This window comes from Gobius niger, assembly GCF_951799975.1.
Source record: "Gobius niger genome assembly, chromosome: 14".
NCBI lineage: Eukaryota > Metazoa > Chordata > Actinopteri > Gobiiformes > Gobiidae > Gobius > Gobius niger.
Genome location: NC_136865.1, coordinates 13,699,145 through 13,718,316, shown reverse-complemented (window position 1 = coordinate 13,718,316; position 19,172 = coordinate 13,699,145). Strand labels below are relative to the sequence as shown.

The 19,172-nt window shown below is 40.7% G+C and overlaps 1 protein-coding gene across 2 annotated transcripts in view; it reads left to right on the top strand.

Annotated features, from left to right (window-relative positions):
- The window catches only part of dlgap3 (discs, large homolog-associated protein 3), a 111,959-nt gene that overhangs the window by 50,007 nt on the left and 42,780 nt on the right, over positions 1-19,172 (top strand). For both annotated transcript variants that reach the window (XM_079571219.1, XM_079571218.1), the window contains exon 2: positions 18,615-18,692. The gene's annotated coding sequence lies outside the window, so the exon portion shown is untranslated. The remainder of the gene's footprint in view (positions 1-18,614; positions 18,693-19,172) is intronic.

The following is a 19,172-nucleotide window of genomic DNA, read 5'->3' as shown; positions in this document are numbered from 1 at the left end:
AATGAATTGGAATATTTAAAGGGGCTAGATGCAAGTTAGCCATTTTATACTCACTATTGCCACCTCAGGTCATACGTGTAACTGCACCTTCTATATTAAGCTCGTGCATGACGGCAATTCGGACCTGAATTAACACCTTTTTGAGTGACAGTGCGGGATTTTAGAGGCAGTTGTGGTGAACAGGTCTGGGCTCATTCTACACCTTAGGACATTGTTGGAACATGTAGGGGGAGGAAAATACTTAATTTTAACATTTTTAAACTCTGTATAGTCCCTTTAAGAGCATGTGAAGTTGTCATGTTTTTCTATTTCTATTTTTCTATTCACCATAGTTTGTGTTTTAGTTTTTTTAGTTTTTTGTGAAAAAGGTAGCACTTCAAGTTCACTGCGTTGGAACTACTACGCCTGGCCCAGTGGTACAGTATGTTTTCACAGCTACAATTATTGACTGTTTACCTCTTCTGTCACATCCTGTGCTCATTTGCAAAATGAAAGCAAAATAATAAACAGCACTAAAAATGTCAAACCAGGCAAATGTATCCATTTTCACTTTGTCGTCAATACTATAGTGTTTACTATGTTCTCGTGAAATGTGTTGTCCAACCTGTCTTAAAGGTGTAATGTAAGAAAATATTTGCTATTTTGAGCTGTTCTTTAGGGGATAAGTATCAGAAATAATTAGTGTTTGAATGTTGATGCAAGGTGAGGTAGTGTCTGTAGAAATACTGCTTTATGTGTTTTCCTGCTATTATGAAAACAATCTTCCAGTCAGTGCCACAACCACTCAGTGAAGATGTTTAATAGTCTGCGTGCTGCCTCGTGTCCCTCTTATCCTAACAGCTTGTCATTGTGGAGTAAAATGCACAACAAGCGCTTGGAGAATGTTTTCCCTCCTGCGGGCTGTGAGGAGTAGGATATCTTAGCTTTTGTACTTTGCTCTGCTGACTTATTATTGTATCGGAGTCTTATTGTATCATTATAATTCAGTGAGTGCCGTGTCGTGTGTTTGGGCCCGAGGCTAGATTGTACGGAATTACTTGAAACATTGCACGATTCAGTTTCGCATCAACAAACTTTCTCAAAAATGAAGATATGCATGAAATAGACTTTATTCATTCACTTACTAACTTTACTTTTTTTTAAGATCATGGCCTAGAGTGAGAGAAAACCTCTTCCTCGCTGTTGTTTGCCAGAAAACCCCACGAGCATCCGACTGGGTTGGAGTTGGCCTAAAGATCATAAAGTATCAACACCTGCTAAAGAAAACTGAGTGGGACTCTTTGGATTGGCATAGGGCAATGCCTACACAGAACTCCAGGCAGGTTACCATGCTGGCATTGTCATTACTACTGCTACAACTACTTTTTAAGGATCCTTTTCCAGAGCTTTGCTTCGCTGTGGTGTTATTTTCCAGAGAACCCTGCTTTGCTTACCTTTGCCAGAAGATAGGCATATTTCCCCTCTGTCGGACTAATAAAGGCTTTCTTTATTAGTAATGCTGCTAATGTTAATCCTATACTTTTCTTTAACAAACATTGCGAACCAAGGCCAGTAACTAAACAAGACTTTGTTTACATCCAACCCCATTGACTCCAAATACGGCCACCGCTCCATCAGAACAAACTCACGTTCTGGCCTATATTTCTGTGGACTGTCAAGTATGAAATTGATTAAGCGAATGTCACGAGCCCTCACGTTGTAAATGAAGGCTCTCGGTCCCTGATGTGATTTGACACGTACGAAGTGTTGCTGGGGATGGGTTGTAAATGTGTTTCTGTGTGCGCCAAGGGCGTAGGTTTGGTGTTACTATTGGTGGGGACTCCCCCTCAAAAAACAAAAAAATATATATATTTAAATAAATAAAAAAGCTTTTTTTTTACTAAGATAATGCCTCTAGACTTGTCAAACATCGTCACATAGGCATATTAATATGACTCTTTGTTGTAGTTTTGTTTTTATTAGTGAAAATCAGTCTCTAAACTCCCCGTGTTGCCCCTCCCCTCACTGCTGCGCTCAGAGAACATGGCACAGAAGCCGCTCTCCTCTCCCACTTAACTTGTTAATAAAATAAGTTATGGAACGGGCATACCGACCATTTTCTGATCGTTGTTGAGTGAAACATCCAACATAAATAAACTAGAAACATCGCGTGTTTCCGTCGGACACGTAAATGCGTCTCACGTAAGGCTTCATAAAGAGACAGAAGCTCTGTTGCAACCCGAAAATATGCATTTCTCCGCGAATATTTGACCAATCAACGCGAAACAAAAAGTATTGTGATGGCGATTGTCCTCTCCCAAGCCTAAATTGCCGCATCTGAGTCAAGTCTTTGTGAAAGATCACACAATGTGAATGAAGTTGGTGGGGACAACTTGGCCATCCTGAAATATTGATGGGGACATGTCCACACCAGTGCTTCAGGAAGTTACGCCCTTGGTGTGCGCGGTTTCCTTTGTGCAGAGATGGTGATGGGGCGTGGATGTTCTGGCTGCGTGTAATGGGCAGGTTTGTAGATTAATGCGCCGCCGTAATGAGAGTGAGCGTCACGGCGTCACGGCGAAGACGACAGGCAGAGTCAAAACAATTGTTCAAATTACTGCTACATTCCGACTGATGCGTGTATTTTCATATAAACACATTGTCGAAGCTGCTCAGTTCTTTTCAGCTTTTGCATCTCAGGGTGAGGACCCTGTGGACCCACTAAAGTTAACTCCATAAACCCCATTTTCCTCACAAGGCTGGATGATCTTCCCTTTAGAAAAGTGTAAGAACGGGGAGACTTACCAAAGCTGAAGGTCTTGATTGAGAACTTGCATTACTGATTCTTTAAAGAGTGACTTGAAACACTGTTTTTAGGGGGGTTTATTGCTTGTTTGGTTGCTAAGTTACAGTAGTTAAGAATTGGTAATTATTGACAATTATTGTTTTTTTAGTATTTTTTTTCTCTTGCTTTGCCGTCATCTGCGCCATAGCACTTCGCCGTGACTGTGCCTTTGCACATTATCCGTCAACTGTGTTTTTATATCCATCCATCCATTTTCTTCCACTTTTCTGTTTCTGGGTTGTGGGGGCAGTTGTTGGAGCTGCCCAAATCCCATTGCAACTGCCCCTCATGGCTCCTCCTGCAGGTGGTGGGTCCACAGAAGGACGGCCTCACAATTCAAACCGGGCCTGTTGGTCTCTCATAAGGGGCTTCTGAACCGCTCTTTGTCTGACCTGTCACCTAGGACCTGTTTGTCATTGAATACCCTACCAGAGGCACGAAACCCCCGACAACAGATCCTTGAGCTCAAGGATCATTCGGGCTCTAAAACCCCTCCACCACGTTAAGGTGGCGGGTCCAGGAGGGGGTGTTGTTATAATTTGTTAATAATGCCCCTTGTAGCTCTGATAGCTAACAGTACAATAAAAACAAGGGTAGAATTTTCTGTGTGAGTGCTTAATGCTGCTCAGTAGAAAAACTACCAAAGAAGAATCAGAAATACAGCATTTTTATACCTTTCATTGTGGGGATTTCCAAGAAGGCCTTGCCTAGTTTCTCAGAAATGCTTGATATGCATGAGTTACTCTGAAAACACGACACATGTTTAACTATACATAATACAGGCAGTTACTTGAAAACCCCTCACAGTGTAAGGCTTACAGATATGTGGCATTATCTAAAATAACTATTCAATAAACAGAACTTTAAAAGTGAAATAGAATCAAAGGCAGAGTATAAGTCAGACACCTCATATACTAGTACCACTAATTTATTATAACCTTATAATGCACCTTATGCTTAGCGTCTATGACCTCTCATGAGTCTACAAAGCAAACAATATTAAATATTGATATATAAAATACTGAAATACTGGTATATAGATCACATGTAAAGAGTGTATATAAGAATATGACATATGTATGAAATGAAACATGTACCAAATGCATTGCAAATGTCAAAGATAAGAACATGTATTTCTTGAGATGCAATGTAAATGTGACGTATAAAAATATGAAAATGTATCTACTGCAAAGGCATACTTTATTCATTCAAGCTTTAGCAAGCATAATAAGTATATTAAGCACTTTAATAAGTATATTAAGCATTTTAATAACACGCCATAATTTGACCCACTCGGGGCTTGGCTTCAACACGCATATACACGTACATGAGGTTTGGGAAATGTACTTGAAAATATTTGGTATCAAATTCCACAGAACTTAAAAAAGCCATTCTACCACTAGCACTGTTGTGACTTTTACTACAGCATAGACAGCATACAGTAGAAATATACACTCGTACAAACCACTTTGCATTGCCAAAGTGCTACTGAATGAACTCAACATGCAAACGGTATTTTTAGCCTCATATTGGCATCATTTTGTAGTAGCTGCAAAAGCAATGTGCTTCTCTGTACCAGAATGTAGAGCAATGCAATCTTGATTCACAACAAGACCATTTTGGAGCCTTTGGAAATCACTTATTAACACATTTTATTCTTTCCACAGTTTGTATAAAAAGAGACAAAAACACGCTATTTTTTTGTGTTCCAATAAACTCATTACATGTGACATCCAAGTGCTGCAGAGTCACTGCTGATCCCAGTGTCCCTGAGGAAAAACTGAAATTTAGAAATACAAAGATCATTTTGTATTAAACTATCTACTCTGTTTTGGGATTGTGAGAGCATTTAAAGTGCAAAATGCGAAAAATGTCCAAGATACAATAATGATTTGCAATTTTCTTAGCGAGCCACGGAGCGAGGGGAGCCGCCCTGAAGCGGGACGAGCTGGACTTGGACCGTTCCGAGAGAGCGAGTACAAAACCCTAAGTGAGAGTACAATCACTTTTGAAGATAAACTTTTTTTCTTTCTTTCTTCAATTAGTTACGATTTTGGGGTTTCTTTCTCACTTTTAGTCATCGTTCTTGAAGTTCCATTTCTCTCTCCAAGTTGCCAGGTAACATCTCTGCTCTCAAATACATTTACGTTCTACGTTTTATAATTGGCTGACTTCTGTGCTTATCAGTCTTCCTCAGCACCTTTGTCTCCCCTGGACTTAATGCAATGAGATAAATTCTTTTAGATCTCAGCCGCACGTGAGGTAGGAGGGGGGGGGGGGGGGGGGGGTAGCAAATTCACTGATACCTGTATCGCTTAAGGGCTACAAGCAAAAGCACCAAAGATGGCAATTCAAGTCAAGATGAATGCGGGCTCAGTATGAGTCGCTTTTCTTTCTACTTTGTTTGATGTTTCCGTGACTTTCTCGGGCTGATGTCATTGCGGCCGGCCATTTGCACACACATCGCTCGGATCCGCTAACGCACGCACTCTGGCATTTCTGCGCTTCATTAGCATTTGGATGGCATTTTGCTCATTCATCCCCTTATTGCAGTTTCCCTGGCACGCCTTAACCCTTTGTGTGTGTGTGTGTGTGTGAGATTTATTTCACAAGCATTGAAGCTGTGAGACCCAAACAGTTCTCTTTCTTTTTTTCATATTCTGAATTTTGTCGCATTTTTTTTTTTGATGGAAGCGTGTGCCTTTGCATGCCTTCCTCCCTTCTGTAATGATGCGGTCCGCTCATCGCCGTGGGCAACCGCATCCCACTGTGGTCTGATGTTGACAATCGGAGCGCGCACAGGCAGGACGTAGATCAGCAAGCGTGACAGCCAATTAATGAGCGGGGCGGGGCTACCGGGCACGAAGAAGGGGACGACTCTTACCGTGGCTTGGGCCCGTTTTTTTTGGCTCATTAGAGGGGCTTTAATGGCACTTGCGATGCAATTCTGTGAAACATTTCTTCGCACTAATTGCTATTGGTCAAATGATGTGTCAGAAAGCGTCCAGGTGGTTGTTGATATGCGGTTGTGGCAACAAATACACGCAGTCATTAGAGTTGTTTGGATTGCATGTTATTTTTTTTGTAATGGACAAACCTCTGTAATAGGCCATTAGGAGGCACATAAAATACTGAAAAGGGTTTGAAGCGTTTCTTATTTAGTATTTTTTTGATAAGACCTTTCCAGTCGCCTGAACAGGTTTTATTGATTTCTTAATCGCTCTTTGCAGTTTGCACATACGGCAAGAGCAGGTAGACTTTTTATTATCGTTTTTTTTGTCAGTCTATTTGGTGATAATATAGATAAAGCACAGATAAGCTCTGTGATATGATAAAGCAAACATCCAGCTTATCGACGTCTGACAAAATTAGGTAATCATTCTTTCCCACTCAAACACCATCTGTAATGCATAAATCTAATAACTTGAAAGGTCAGATGTACCGCAGGTGGGCAGACATGGCGCTCAGTTACAGAGGCCACATTAATTGCTGCATTGCCATTGGAGCCGTCTCTCCTGGAAAGTCGCCATGAAGCAAATCAATCAAACTGATCCATGTGACTTTACTTATATAGAGCGTTTTAACAACTAAAGCAGTTTGCAAAGTCCTGCGCAGCCGAGGAATAAAAGAGGTCTGAAACGTCGTGATACAACGTGAATTAAATAACACTTTGAGTTGTATCAAATCTTAGAGTTGCATTAGATCACAGGTCCTTTGAATGTCAACTTCCTATACCCTATACAGGTGTGTGGGTGTGTGGCAAAGGCATGCAGCAGTTACATAGAGACTGGCAAAGTGACTGTGACAGGGCTGGCCTTTAGCGGAGCATTTTTACATGGCTCCTAGAACACCACTGTACTATATGCAGCATCGCACTTGGTGGGGACTTCTAGCTCCCCATTCAGATAGTACTGCGATGTTTAGCTCCGCATGCAAAATAAAAGAAAACACATATTGCAAATCTATATTTACCATAAAATTACTTGAGAGGAAGGGAAGGAGGAGCAATCAATTTGAACGCCACAAAGCTGAAGTTAGACACACACCTTTGTGCATTATGCAAACACAGGGATGCAAATGAAGGCTGCTCATCTGTGACAAATGTTATGCCGATGGCTCCTCTCTTGATACAGACAGGGTTGAAGAAGATTTTATGATAAATAGAGCAAGGGTGCTTTGAAGCTTTCCTTTGCACCACGCCTTGCCTTTTTACTTTAGAAGTTTTGTTCCATGATAAATTGATGATCAGGTGAGGGCATTTTCTCCTCTCATTTTTTTCCACACTGAAATTAATTGCATTTTAAAGTGCAAGAATACTGCTACCTCATTGTTCTTAGTGCTTATCTCCACCTCCAGATTGACTGTGGTTTATGGAACTGCTAAACCTAGTCGTCAGTTCTCCTTTTTAACCTGTGACCTGTTACACCAAAACCTTGCACCTCTTCATACCTTGTAATGCATTGATATATATATATATATAAATATAAATATGTAATATATATATATATATATATATATATATATATATATATATATATATATATATATATATATATATATATATATACATTTTACGCTGCTGGAATCTAGTTTTCTACAAATTTTAGCATTTTCTCTGTTGTAAAAAAGTGTATTGTAGATTTTTGTTCCCTGAGTTACTGATTGTTGACTTTGCTCTTTGCACCTGCAGACAAATGTTTCCGAGGCCATGCGGCTGCCTTGAAAAATGAGCCCACAGGCTCTTTCTTCCTTCAGTGGACACAATGTAGATATCAGTAAAACGGATTTTTACAGCGGGTGGAATGACTGAATAGAAATTATTTCGTTAACAAATGCTGCGACTGGTCAAATGTTCCCCAGAGCTTTCAGTTTCATAAGTTAAAAACTTTCTAATGTGATATTATCAAAGTCAGTTTGGAGCTTGAGAATGTTTCATACTGTCTTTGTAGACTTTATTTTGCCTGTGTGACATATGTTGAAAAACTTGACTAGGAATTAAATGATCAATAATATCACTTGGCATGAGTGATATTATTGATCACTCATGTGTGAGGCAGGGTAAATAAACCCCTGCCTCACACGTCCACCTTTACAGGTTAAGTTTCCATGCTCCCCACGGGGCTATTTCTTTAAGCTATCGACCAGAGGAAGGCAAATCCTGGCACTGGTGGAAATGATAATGAATACGACGGTGTCATGTGGTATTTTAAATAATGGATTTATTTATCTTTAACTCGATGTACATAAATGTATATTTTTTTGCTGTCACACTGCCAAAGACCCATAGATTTCTGAGTGTTTATTATGAACATTTCCAGACAGAACTAGATGTAAAGATGTTCTATACTCTACATAATACTCTTAGGTTAATGATCATTTGATCTCTGAAATGAACGTATTCCTTTTTTTCCCCTTTTTGATGTCTTGCTTCCTCTGATCCGTACAAACACATCATTGTAGCAGACCTGTTTGATGGTGCATTTTTGATTAACTTTCTCTTCCCAGCTACAGCCTTTGACCAAAGCTTCATGTTTCTTTGAAGGCCTGCATTTTAAAGCCAATTAGCACCTTCATGCACAAGCGAACTTAGCCAACCTTGCACCATTAGCCACACGCACTGGCACACAGAGCTGTACCTGAGTGCTAAAGCTAATTTGGCTGAACGGACTGCGCTGAAAGGAATAATGAGACATTGATGACTTCACTTCAACAGCTTTGCTCTGGTGTGGCATCATCCGTAACCTTAGCGCGACCCTCTACCCTTCAACGCCCTTTGCCCCAGTTGAATCGAGCCTTGTGATTGGCCGCTAGAGACAGGGGCACAGCGCCACATCATTATGTAAACTTTCACCTAAAGTAATAGATCAATAATATCTTTCATATTCTTTAAAAAATTGTCAAAAAATTGTCAAAAATATGTATTTTGCCTGGACAAATCCAGACTCAGAGCACCAGCGAGGCAGTCTGGTCACCACAGCGGGAATTCCATTTCTCACAGCAGCACATACGCAAGCAATTGTTGTCATCTTACCATATTTTACTTCTTTTTTTAAATCTTGTTTATCTTGGGGTTTTTTTTATATTCTTTATGCATGCCCTTATAGCCCTACCTAAAGTTTTATAGCTTTTTTTGGTAACACTTTATTTTACACCACCCTTGATACATTGTACCATAATGAGCTCTGTAAAATTGTGTAGTAACTTGTTCCTATGGGTTAGATACACAATGGAATTATATGTATTTGTAGTTTGTAGGTACATCATGTAATAAGACATAGCTCTAACTCTAACCCTAACCCTAAGCCCTAACCCTAAGGGTCTTGTGTCCTATTACATTATGTACCAAGTACTAATAGTACAAGTACATAGTACAAGTAATTCCATTGTGTATCTAACCCATAGGAACAAGTTATTACAGATTGTTACAAATATCATTACATTGTACTAAATTTAGCTAGGTACAATGTATCAGGGTACTGTAAAATAAAGTGATACCCTTGTTTTTATCTAAACTCTGTGTTATATGTTTTTATGTTTAGTGTTGCACGTCTTCACAGAGAAAAATTCCTAGTTTGTGAACCTGTTCACAAACAATGGCTATATAACTATTCTGATTCTGATTACTTAAGGATAGTTTTTTTGTTACATAAGAATGAAATGTAGTTCTTAATTGGGTTGCCTTCCTCGGATTATGATGGGTCCTGACTGTTGACAGCATTCCAGTTGACGAAGGAAGACTTGCTTTTCTCTCTGCAAATAGGGTCATGTGATGTTGAATGCTTTTATTACCCTTTTGCTTTTTATAGGACTAATGATTATACAAAATGACAAAATAAACATTTTTGTCACTTAAGCTACGGAGTACAGATGAGAGCTTAAGAGTCGATTATTGTTTCATTCTGTGGAGAGCTCTTCAGACCGACGTGGTGGGGGCTGACCTTGAGTGAAAAGCGATGACATGCGTTGAAGCTGTGAACTCGGGCTGTTCCACTGCTCATATTACCAACCATCTTCTCTAATGGACATCCTTTCACTGACCTGAGACTGCCACTATCGGATGTGACCTCGCCGTGTGCTCCCCAGTCCACGCCCAGCCACACAAAGGCATCTCTCCCGGGCGATACAAGAATAACACAAACAGTGATTTCTTTTGGGGGTTGAGCTTTACTTTGGTTGATCCTGGATTATCATAATTTTGCTTGGGTATCGTCTTTTGTTTTTATTATTATTGTTTTTCTTAATGCAACTATTTTCATACTGGCTTACAGTTGGTCCATTCCTCTTGGTTGAGATATAGTCTGTGACCATGAGGATTTTTCCCTTGGAGATCATTCAGCAATTTCTCTGATATACTTGCAAACCATGAATCTACGAAAAATGTGTTTGTATCTAAACATCTAGCAGATTTCGCACCTCTCATATTCACCACTCACTCACTCTCTTTCTTGTATACAGAATGATATGAAGGACACTATATAAGTATAAAGGCACAACAGAGAGAATCTCAAACATGTGAGATCAGAACATTTCACGCTTTGCACCTCACCTTCTGCAGGTCTGAGTGAGAGTAATGAGGAGGATATTGATCTTGTTTCTGCGCCAGAGAAATTCTCTGAGACTTTTACTTTCCCTTGCAGCAGTGCAATGAATTAATCAGGACTGTATATTCTCTTATTGTCTGTAGCAAAATTCAAGAAAATTGTAGTAGGCGTCACCTTGTTTTTGACTCATCATGTGCACTGATTTGCATTTTGAGTAGGTTTGTTGACTGGCCAGGACCGCACTGTACATCTTTATTAGATGAGATGAAGGGCTGATGAGACTGAGGGATGCTGGATGTGGAATGCAGGATATGGATGTTGAATGCAAGATCCAAGAAGCGTGCCGAGACCCGTGGTTCTGTGGAGCGGTGAGGAGTGGCTAATAGGAGCTGGAGTTGAGGTGCTGTTCTGCTCCTGAACATTTGATGACTTCATTGACACCTGTTTTTCCTAAAATAATATTTGAGGTGGACATATGTGTGTGTGTGTGTGTGTGTGTGTGTGTGTGTGTGTGAAACAGAAAGGCTCTTTCAAGTGAGCATACAAGAAAACATTTTTCAGCGAGAGTGTATAGGCACTAGGGCTGGGCAATTAATCGAAATTCAGTTAAGATTTGGCATAATCGAGATTTGAGGATGCCTTCCCGCTTGTCCATCCAACGTGCAGAAAGTCCGTCCTGCGTTGTTTGTGTAAGTGCGGCTGATCGGCTGAACGACCAGCACAGTGTGATGAGCTGTTGTATTTGTCACGGAAATAATAATATAATAATAATTCTTATACGTAGCTCTTGTGATAACACTACTGATAAGTGCTCACCTTCTGCTGAAAGGAGAACAGCTGTTTAGAAGCCACTTTTACTTATTGTACACAAGATACCTCTTTTTCTACTGTTAAACTGCTTCCTGTCTGTTTTGCACAACCTGAGTGATCGTATTGAATGCCGAATATAACAAGTGAACCTCTCCGTTGTGAGATCAATAAAGGATTATCTTATCTTATCTTATCCTATATCCTTTGCCCAAGGCTGGTTGTTGCAGAAAAGTCTAAAACTCTCTATACGTAGAAGAGCCAATGTCACAAACGCAGCTCAAAGCAAACTCGTATTATTTCATGCCACTGGGATGATTGTTTCTGTTCCCTTGGCATTTCACGTGCTACTGGCACATGCTTTGGTCCGACATAAACAAACAGCGCTGTGTGATGATGTCATCAGGCCGGGCAGGTTGGTTTGCTTGGGCAGGTGTGAGGGCTGGCCAGCAGGGGGCAGGTGAGCCGGGGATGTCTCTAATAGAGGATTTGTTTAGAAGTGGTAGCATATTTGATATAATTTTGACTTTTTTAGCTGTCCAAAGAAAATATTTGGTATAGATTTTTGTATTTAAAAAAAATAAAGCAAGCAGCAACGTTAATTGAGTTACACTAATACGGTATATAAAGTTATTACAAATGATTGCTGGGATACCACTAGTACAAGTACATCCAGCAGAGTACAGGGCCAGAATACTTCCATGATAGCGATAATTTGAGTATTTAGCATTTTAAAATCTCCTTTACTGAGTGGGAATTGTATTCAGCACTGTATAAATCCACAGTTCCCCTCCCCTCAAAGGCAAGAGTAACAATGAGAGTAAAGAGAAGTGTGCATATGATTGATCGGGGCAGATTGTGGAAGAAAGAAGAGGCCTGTGCTCCGCAGCTGCTGCCGAAGCGTTCACCTAATGGGAAGCCAGGGATCTGTGTGAGTCTGGGGAGAGAGACGGGGAGGCCTGAGGAGCTGGGGAGAAACAGTGAAAAATGTGTCTCTGTCAGGTGAGCTGTGCACCGCCAACTGCCTCTAAGTGTTTTGGCCCGACCACAGAGAGTACGGTGTGTGTGTGTGTTAGAATATTCACCATCCTTCTTCCTAAAGCGCTGCGGAGATAGATATACGGCGGCGAATCACACTGCATGTACAGTAAGATAACACATGTAACAGCAAAGCAAGCAAGCGTGCATGTAACAATAATATATGGTTCGGCGAAGGGAGAGTTAGTGGAGCAAAAAAAAAATCAAATTAGAGAGTGATTACGTGCAGAAGGGTGTGCAAGAGCTAGGCGTTGTTGCTGTGGCTAACCGTTTCAATCAAACTTCCTCCCTCTGTCACTAACAATGCAAGTGTATTTAATTACAGCTTGCAGAAGGGTCATAGCAGCATGGCAGATTGCAAGATACCATGCTGGATTTCCTTCTTGATATATCATTTGAACGTTTTATTTATCCGATTTGTGAAAAAGTCGAACCATGCAATATATGGAAAATATGAAATTGCCCTTTCTATGAACCCTTACTAATGCAACCCTCTAAGCAAACATAAAAGTATATTGATGGCAGCACGGCCAGTTTACTTCTCCCTGGGTTCCTTCTCTCTCTCTCTCTCTCTCTCTCTCTCAGCGCTCCTTGTGGCTTATGTGCATGTATTTGCACCATGGTTATTACATCAGCTCTGCCTGGCCATAATGTGAAGGGAGTGTTGTGCTGTTTCGAGCTGAATAGTCAAACATGTTTACATAAAAGTAGATATTTTTGAATAATTGCCTTATTGGGCTCAGAGACAAAGTTACTACATATTCAACAGCTATCACAGATTAACATAATTTGATCGATCTGTGTCCATAGATATAATTCATTCAAGTGCCTTATGATCCAAGATTTTGCTGTATTGCTTACAAACATTAAGATAAGATAAGATAAGATAAGATAAGATAAGATAAGATAAGATAAGATAAGATAAGATAAGATAAGATAAGATAAGATAAGATCTCACAGATGGAGAAATTGCCATTGATGTAGTTTACAATATTAATAATATTTATTTTTTGTACAATAAGGGTCTTATAAGGTCAAATAAGGGTCTATGTCTTCAGATATTTGCCATTCTTTGCGGGTACTATAAAGTCACCACATCACGTAACAATTTCAGGGTAGAAGAAAGACCAAACAGCTTCAAGCATTTAGAACTTATTTGACCTTTCAAAACCTTCTATAGAAACCTTTGACTGTAGTTGTTTCAGTGTTTGCCTTTCTCTGTTCCCATGAAAGCCTAACCTCTCAGCGCCAACGCTCTGTCATCTGCCAAGCAGTAACCCTGTGCCACAGCGGGATGCACCAGGCGCTCGCACAGCAGCGATATTATTAGGATGACTCCATATACGTGTGATCCACGGTCTATGCCTTACTCCACTGCGCTCATTCCAACTATTTCTCATCTTCCAATACATGTGGCGCTTATTAAACTCCCTCCCCCTGTTAAACGGATGGAAATCCCCCATGGCGTGTTTGCAGAACCCAAGTCAATGTAGAGTTAATGGGATATAATTGGAAATGGCTGGCTGGTGGAGGAGAAGTTGCTTGGGCTGTCTAAACCTAATCCCATAGAAATCCCTAAGAACGTATTAAAAATCTTTGCGATGCATCCTGACTGTTGGACAGTGGTCGGCAAATGGAACTAAGCCCTCAAAGTTTGGATTTCGGCAGTGTTAGAAGTAGTTTTGTGAGCGTAAGAAGGAAATGAAGAAGAAAAGTGTTAACCAAAGCCTGGCTTGACCATATCAATGTTGTAGTTTATAATAGAATACAATGTTTCTTCTCTGAAATGCTGAAATGGCCTATCAGATTAGAACCACTTTCTTACAAGAAATTCACATTTTTAAGCAACTAAAGATACATTTTGATTAGAAAAACTACCGGCAATATTAGTCAAGCGTAAAAGTAACCTCTTTAATGTCCACACATAAGAATAGAGCACATAGAGCCATAAGCCTTCTCAATACAGTTTGCCACATATTATTATTATTATAAGTACTATTTCCTTAGGAGCACTCGAGTGAACAAGTAGCAGCACGCAGCCAGTTTTCCTCCGCAGTGGACGGCCATCTTTGTGCTGTCCCATGACCTGGTCTGAACTGGCCGTGCGGCTCCTTCCCATGGGGAATTGTGAGCTCTAATTAATGCCTCCTCTGCAGTGGCTTGTTAGGGCAGGAGATGGAGAGGCGAAGGGAGCGAGTGTCTTTGAAAAAAAAAAAAATCCTATCGAACATTGATTGTATTTGCATAAGCAGCTGCAGTGGAGTTTAAAGCCCAATGTGACCCCACTTGCTTGCATTGCACTCTTGAGACATGCACATGGAGGACAATATACAGAGGCTAAATGAGGAGGAGAGCAGATGATTAGTGTCCGGGGAATGCCCCAGTCTCCCGCATTGCGACATATGTAACAATGCAACCTCAACCAGCCAGTTCCACTTGTTCTTAATGGCACTGTGCGGGTAGGTAAGAGAGAAAGTAGGTTTCTATCGATGGAAAGAAGGATTATAATCATTCAGTACATATGGTTAGCTTATACTTGAGTGTCATATAGGATTAAGTGTGAAATGTTGTTTTGCTTTATGTTTCTTTTGTAATACATGTTTTCTACCTGTGGAAAAGACATGTGGACTTTGGAAGACAACCTTTGAGATATTGTTGAATTTTTTTCCTTCTCTATTTGAAGACTGACAATAAAGTACAAACACAAAAGGACGGGGCCTTTTGTGTTTGTGGGAGTCAAGGTGGGAATCAAACCGGGGACCTTCTTGGCCTTGGTCTCGCCTTTCCTGCACAATGTGATATTCCAAAGCACATGTGTCAAAGTCAAGGCCCCTCGCAGGCCACATGCGGCCCACGAGATGATTTAATGTGGCCCTTTGAGGAGCATGAATTCCTGAGCATGTCAAAAAAAAAGTACGTCTCTAGCCCATTCCTGTGCGGAGCTATGGATTTTTAAAGAAACAGCCAGTTTGCTCACTCCAGCCACTAGGGGGCAGCTTAAAATTAAAATAGGAAAGTGTCCACACGTGTCCAGCAGAAGGAACTGACATAATAAGAGATCAGGATATAAACAGCATATTATAGCCACGTGGTCTGCCCCAGGGCGGCTGTGGCTACAATAGTAACTTACTGCCATCGAATGTGGAGTGAATGAATAATGACTTCATGTAGCACTTTGAGAAACATGTGACACAGGCTGATGAAGCACAATAAGTGTAAGCTGTTATTTATGAGGCCATAATAGTCCTTTACAATATATGCGGCCCTCGATCCACCGTGGGAGCTGAATTTCAGCCCTCGACCCAAACGTCCTCGACACCCCTGTTCGAAAGTGATGCACTCTCTCAGGTGGCTGCATGTGGTAAACCTCTACTCCATTTTTGCACAGAATATGTTAATCTAACAGCTCGCTAATCAAACTGCACAGTTTGCATTGGTTGGACAACAGTTGGCAAACAGATTAAAACTAGATTTATTCGCTACATCTGTTGGTGCTTTTTGTGGAGTTTTACTTTGGCACTAGGCAGTGAAAATGTCGCTGTGAAAATGTAATGGCAGAAACCTTCAAGTGCAAATTGCTTTAAAACAATCAAGCAACTAATCAACGAACTAACTATACAGTATATGGTGGTAGTAGGTTATCAGAAGTTGTTTTCGGTTAAGTTAGTTTCCACTTCATGCAGAGTTGTATCATGTTTTCTTCCTGTCGACGTTATTATATTGACTCGGAGGATCCCAAATATGACCATCAAAAGCATGTCCTGTAATACCACAATGTCTTGAGTGTTCTTCTCTTCGGGTCCCTGATGATAAAGAAACTTTTCCAGCATTAGATACCAAGACTCTCCAGTCTATTTCTACAACTTGCTGACTCTATAGGACCCATCTCAGTAGTGGTTTTGCAACAGCATTAGCAGTAGAAGTGTTAGGGGGTCATGATAGAATCCTAAATATATCCTACTGTAAGGCTAATTCCCTTATACCGCCGTGTTGAAGCTGATAATCCAACACAACTTCCTGTTAGTGTGTATTTAGCATACGCGCCGCTCCAATCGGTGTCCATGCTGAGGGCTTTGTCACAGCTGACCTATATTAGATGAAAGCAGCTGGATCAGTGGCCTGCAGGGACAGCCAAAGAGTTGTGTTCTAATTATCTCTGCAGAGGGCTATAGCGACACGTCACCGCCAACACACACACACTAGCATGCACACGGACACACTCGGAAATCAATAGGAGCCCGTAGAGCATCTGCCAGCCGGTGCTTGATGGACGACAGGCGCAGATCCTCAGTGGAAGGCTGGCATCCTTACTGCAGCTAATGTCACACCATGCATATTAATAAACACTGCACTGATCAGGGTTGGACAAGGACCTACAGGAGGACTGGCAAATATCAACATGATGCTAGTCTGTTGGGGCAACTGTACTGCTGTTGTCAATGGTGTAAAGTGGTTAGGGAAAGGTTGGATGTCACCTGACAACATGGAGACAACAAGGATGCATTGGCATTCAAGAAGTCAAATATTAATGTGAGATGTTTCGCAAAGTGTAATGGAATTCATCAGCCCTGCCCACCAGTCATGTGCAGTGAGGTTTGCAGCTGGTTAGGCATGTGGTGTGTAGACTCTAACATAAAGTCAACAAAACTGCAGGAAGATGCAACTTGCACTCTGGTAGCTGTGTACATTTTACTTACTTACTTCAAATAATGATCGCATTTTTCAATAAAAGCTAAATTTCACCCGCCTGCGAGATAAGTTCAATACCATCAGTGTGAGTGTTCTGCTGTCGTCATTCACACTATCGGTCAAAAAGAAAACACGTCGCCCATGTGGAGGGTGCAGATATTAGTATCACCATGCGATTGATATAGCGTGGTATCTATTGTGTGTGTTGATAAAACCGCCACCCTCCACAGTGGCGACTTGTTTTCTCTTAGACCGATAGAGGTTTGCCTATTGTTTTTTGTTCTCAAAAAGGAGGCTCACCACAGCTCCTCCATCTTTACACGATATCGACACCTGATATAACATTTGTGCATTTTTTAACCACAAAATAAAATATTATCCTCATCAGAAAATAACTTTTTTCATGGAGTTTATTGTATTTATTTAGTCTCTATTCATATGGATGTTGTTGTTTTTTTTCATCGTGACTGGCGAGACACTTGAAGGAAAATGAATAACTGTTCCCACAGAAAATAATAATTAATACAACATTATCAAGAGGAACTTATGACCACAAAACACAATTAGAATATCTGAATCACTTAAGTTATAAAATGTTGTAAAAGCCATGCTTCCAAGTATTTGGTGATTTCTCTCATTGAAAATAACAGCACTACACTCAGTAAAATATCTGCGTAGCTTCCATCACATCCAGTCCTGTCGTTCAGTGCTGGGGATAAATACAAGTGCACAGGTACAGGAAAGTACCATCCAGTCATTACTGTTTTGCATGGTGCCAGTGATGAAGATGTACAACAAAACAATTCCTTTGCTTTACATGCTTGACCTTTACTGAAAGTACTGATTTGTTCTGTTGCCAACAGACAGAAATGGCTTATCTTGCAGTAGTTAAACTTCCACGTCCATATTCATATTTGTTTTTTGATTAATTTTCTTGCCGACCTTTCAACCCATTGTTATGGAAGAATACCTTTGGTGGTTGTCCTTTCGCCTCTATTAGTCAGTAGCTGCCATAAATCCTGGTTACATCTTTCCCACAGTCAGCTGGGTGTTGTTGCCATGGAGCCTCAAACCTACATGCTCTAATGGAATATACAGTGTTCGCTCCAAGGAAGCTCCGGGAGCAAGCGGTGAAACGCATGCAATAGTAATAGGAAGACCAATGCTAATGCTAATGGAGAAGTAATAATGTTTGCAGAACCCTGTGGCATCACACTGCCTGGTTTTGTGCGGATTTTAAAGCCACCCAGGTAACTATTTTGACTAGTGCACTGTGCGATTCCCCAAGGTAATTGAATACACACATAACTAATTAGGCTATTAACCACTTACTCGTACAGTCTTTTTTTTCTCTCCTGGTTTATTTCAGTCCCTTGCACGCAGAGGCTTTTATTACATTTTGTGAAGCTACTCTTGAAAAGTAAAGAAGTGATCTATAGAGACCAAAATAAGGTCCAATTTGGTCTTTTCCCCACAGGATTTGACTAACAAACTAAATTGTTTGTAAATTCTCCTAATGGACAAATGTAAAACTCACCGAGTGCAATTGTGTCCGAACGGATCTTATGGCATCAGTTGATGTCAACACTTTTGAGAAGGGGTTGTTTTTGGCCTGGAACAGTGGGAGGGCTTCCTGTTTGCTGCCACAGATGAACTTTAGGGTTGTTGGGTTCAAGGTTCCCTGACGGTTCTTGTCTTTGTCTTTCCTTCCGCAGAGTGACTGGGAGAGAATTTATTCAGCCGGCTTTCCTTCCTGAAAAAAACATGGAGCCCTGTTTCCTGATGACTCTGTGGTAAGCTCCAATCCATACGTATGACCACACACACACAAGTTTATTATTCCTGCCATTCCTTGTTACCTGTGCACCATCACGAATAATTCTTTCATTGCGCGCCCTTGAAATGTATCCCCTAGAGAAGCGCATGAGAGTTCCCAGTGGAACCTTTCTAGGATTAAGCCGTGTCAGTGAAGCAGCGCTAAGGAAGTGGGGATCAGAAGCATGCCACTCGCGCTGTTTCTCTAGTGTTCGCTGTTTGATCTCTCATGTGAAGTAGGCAAGTCCTTTTAAGCTACAATTCACAATTACTCTGTCAAATAGTGACTGGTTGGTTTAGACCAAAGTAAGTAGCTTCATTTCAGAAACAATATCTACCATGTTTTTAGGTTTCATTTTGTGAAGGATTCAAAAGATAATTTTTTCATCCTATGACACATTTAACCCTTCAAAATGAATGTTCAAGTGCTGTCCCAGAGTAGTATTACTATGGTATTT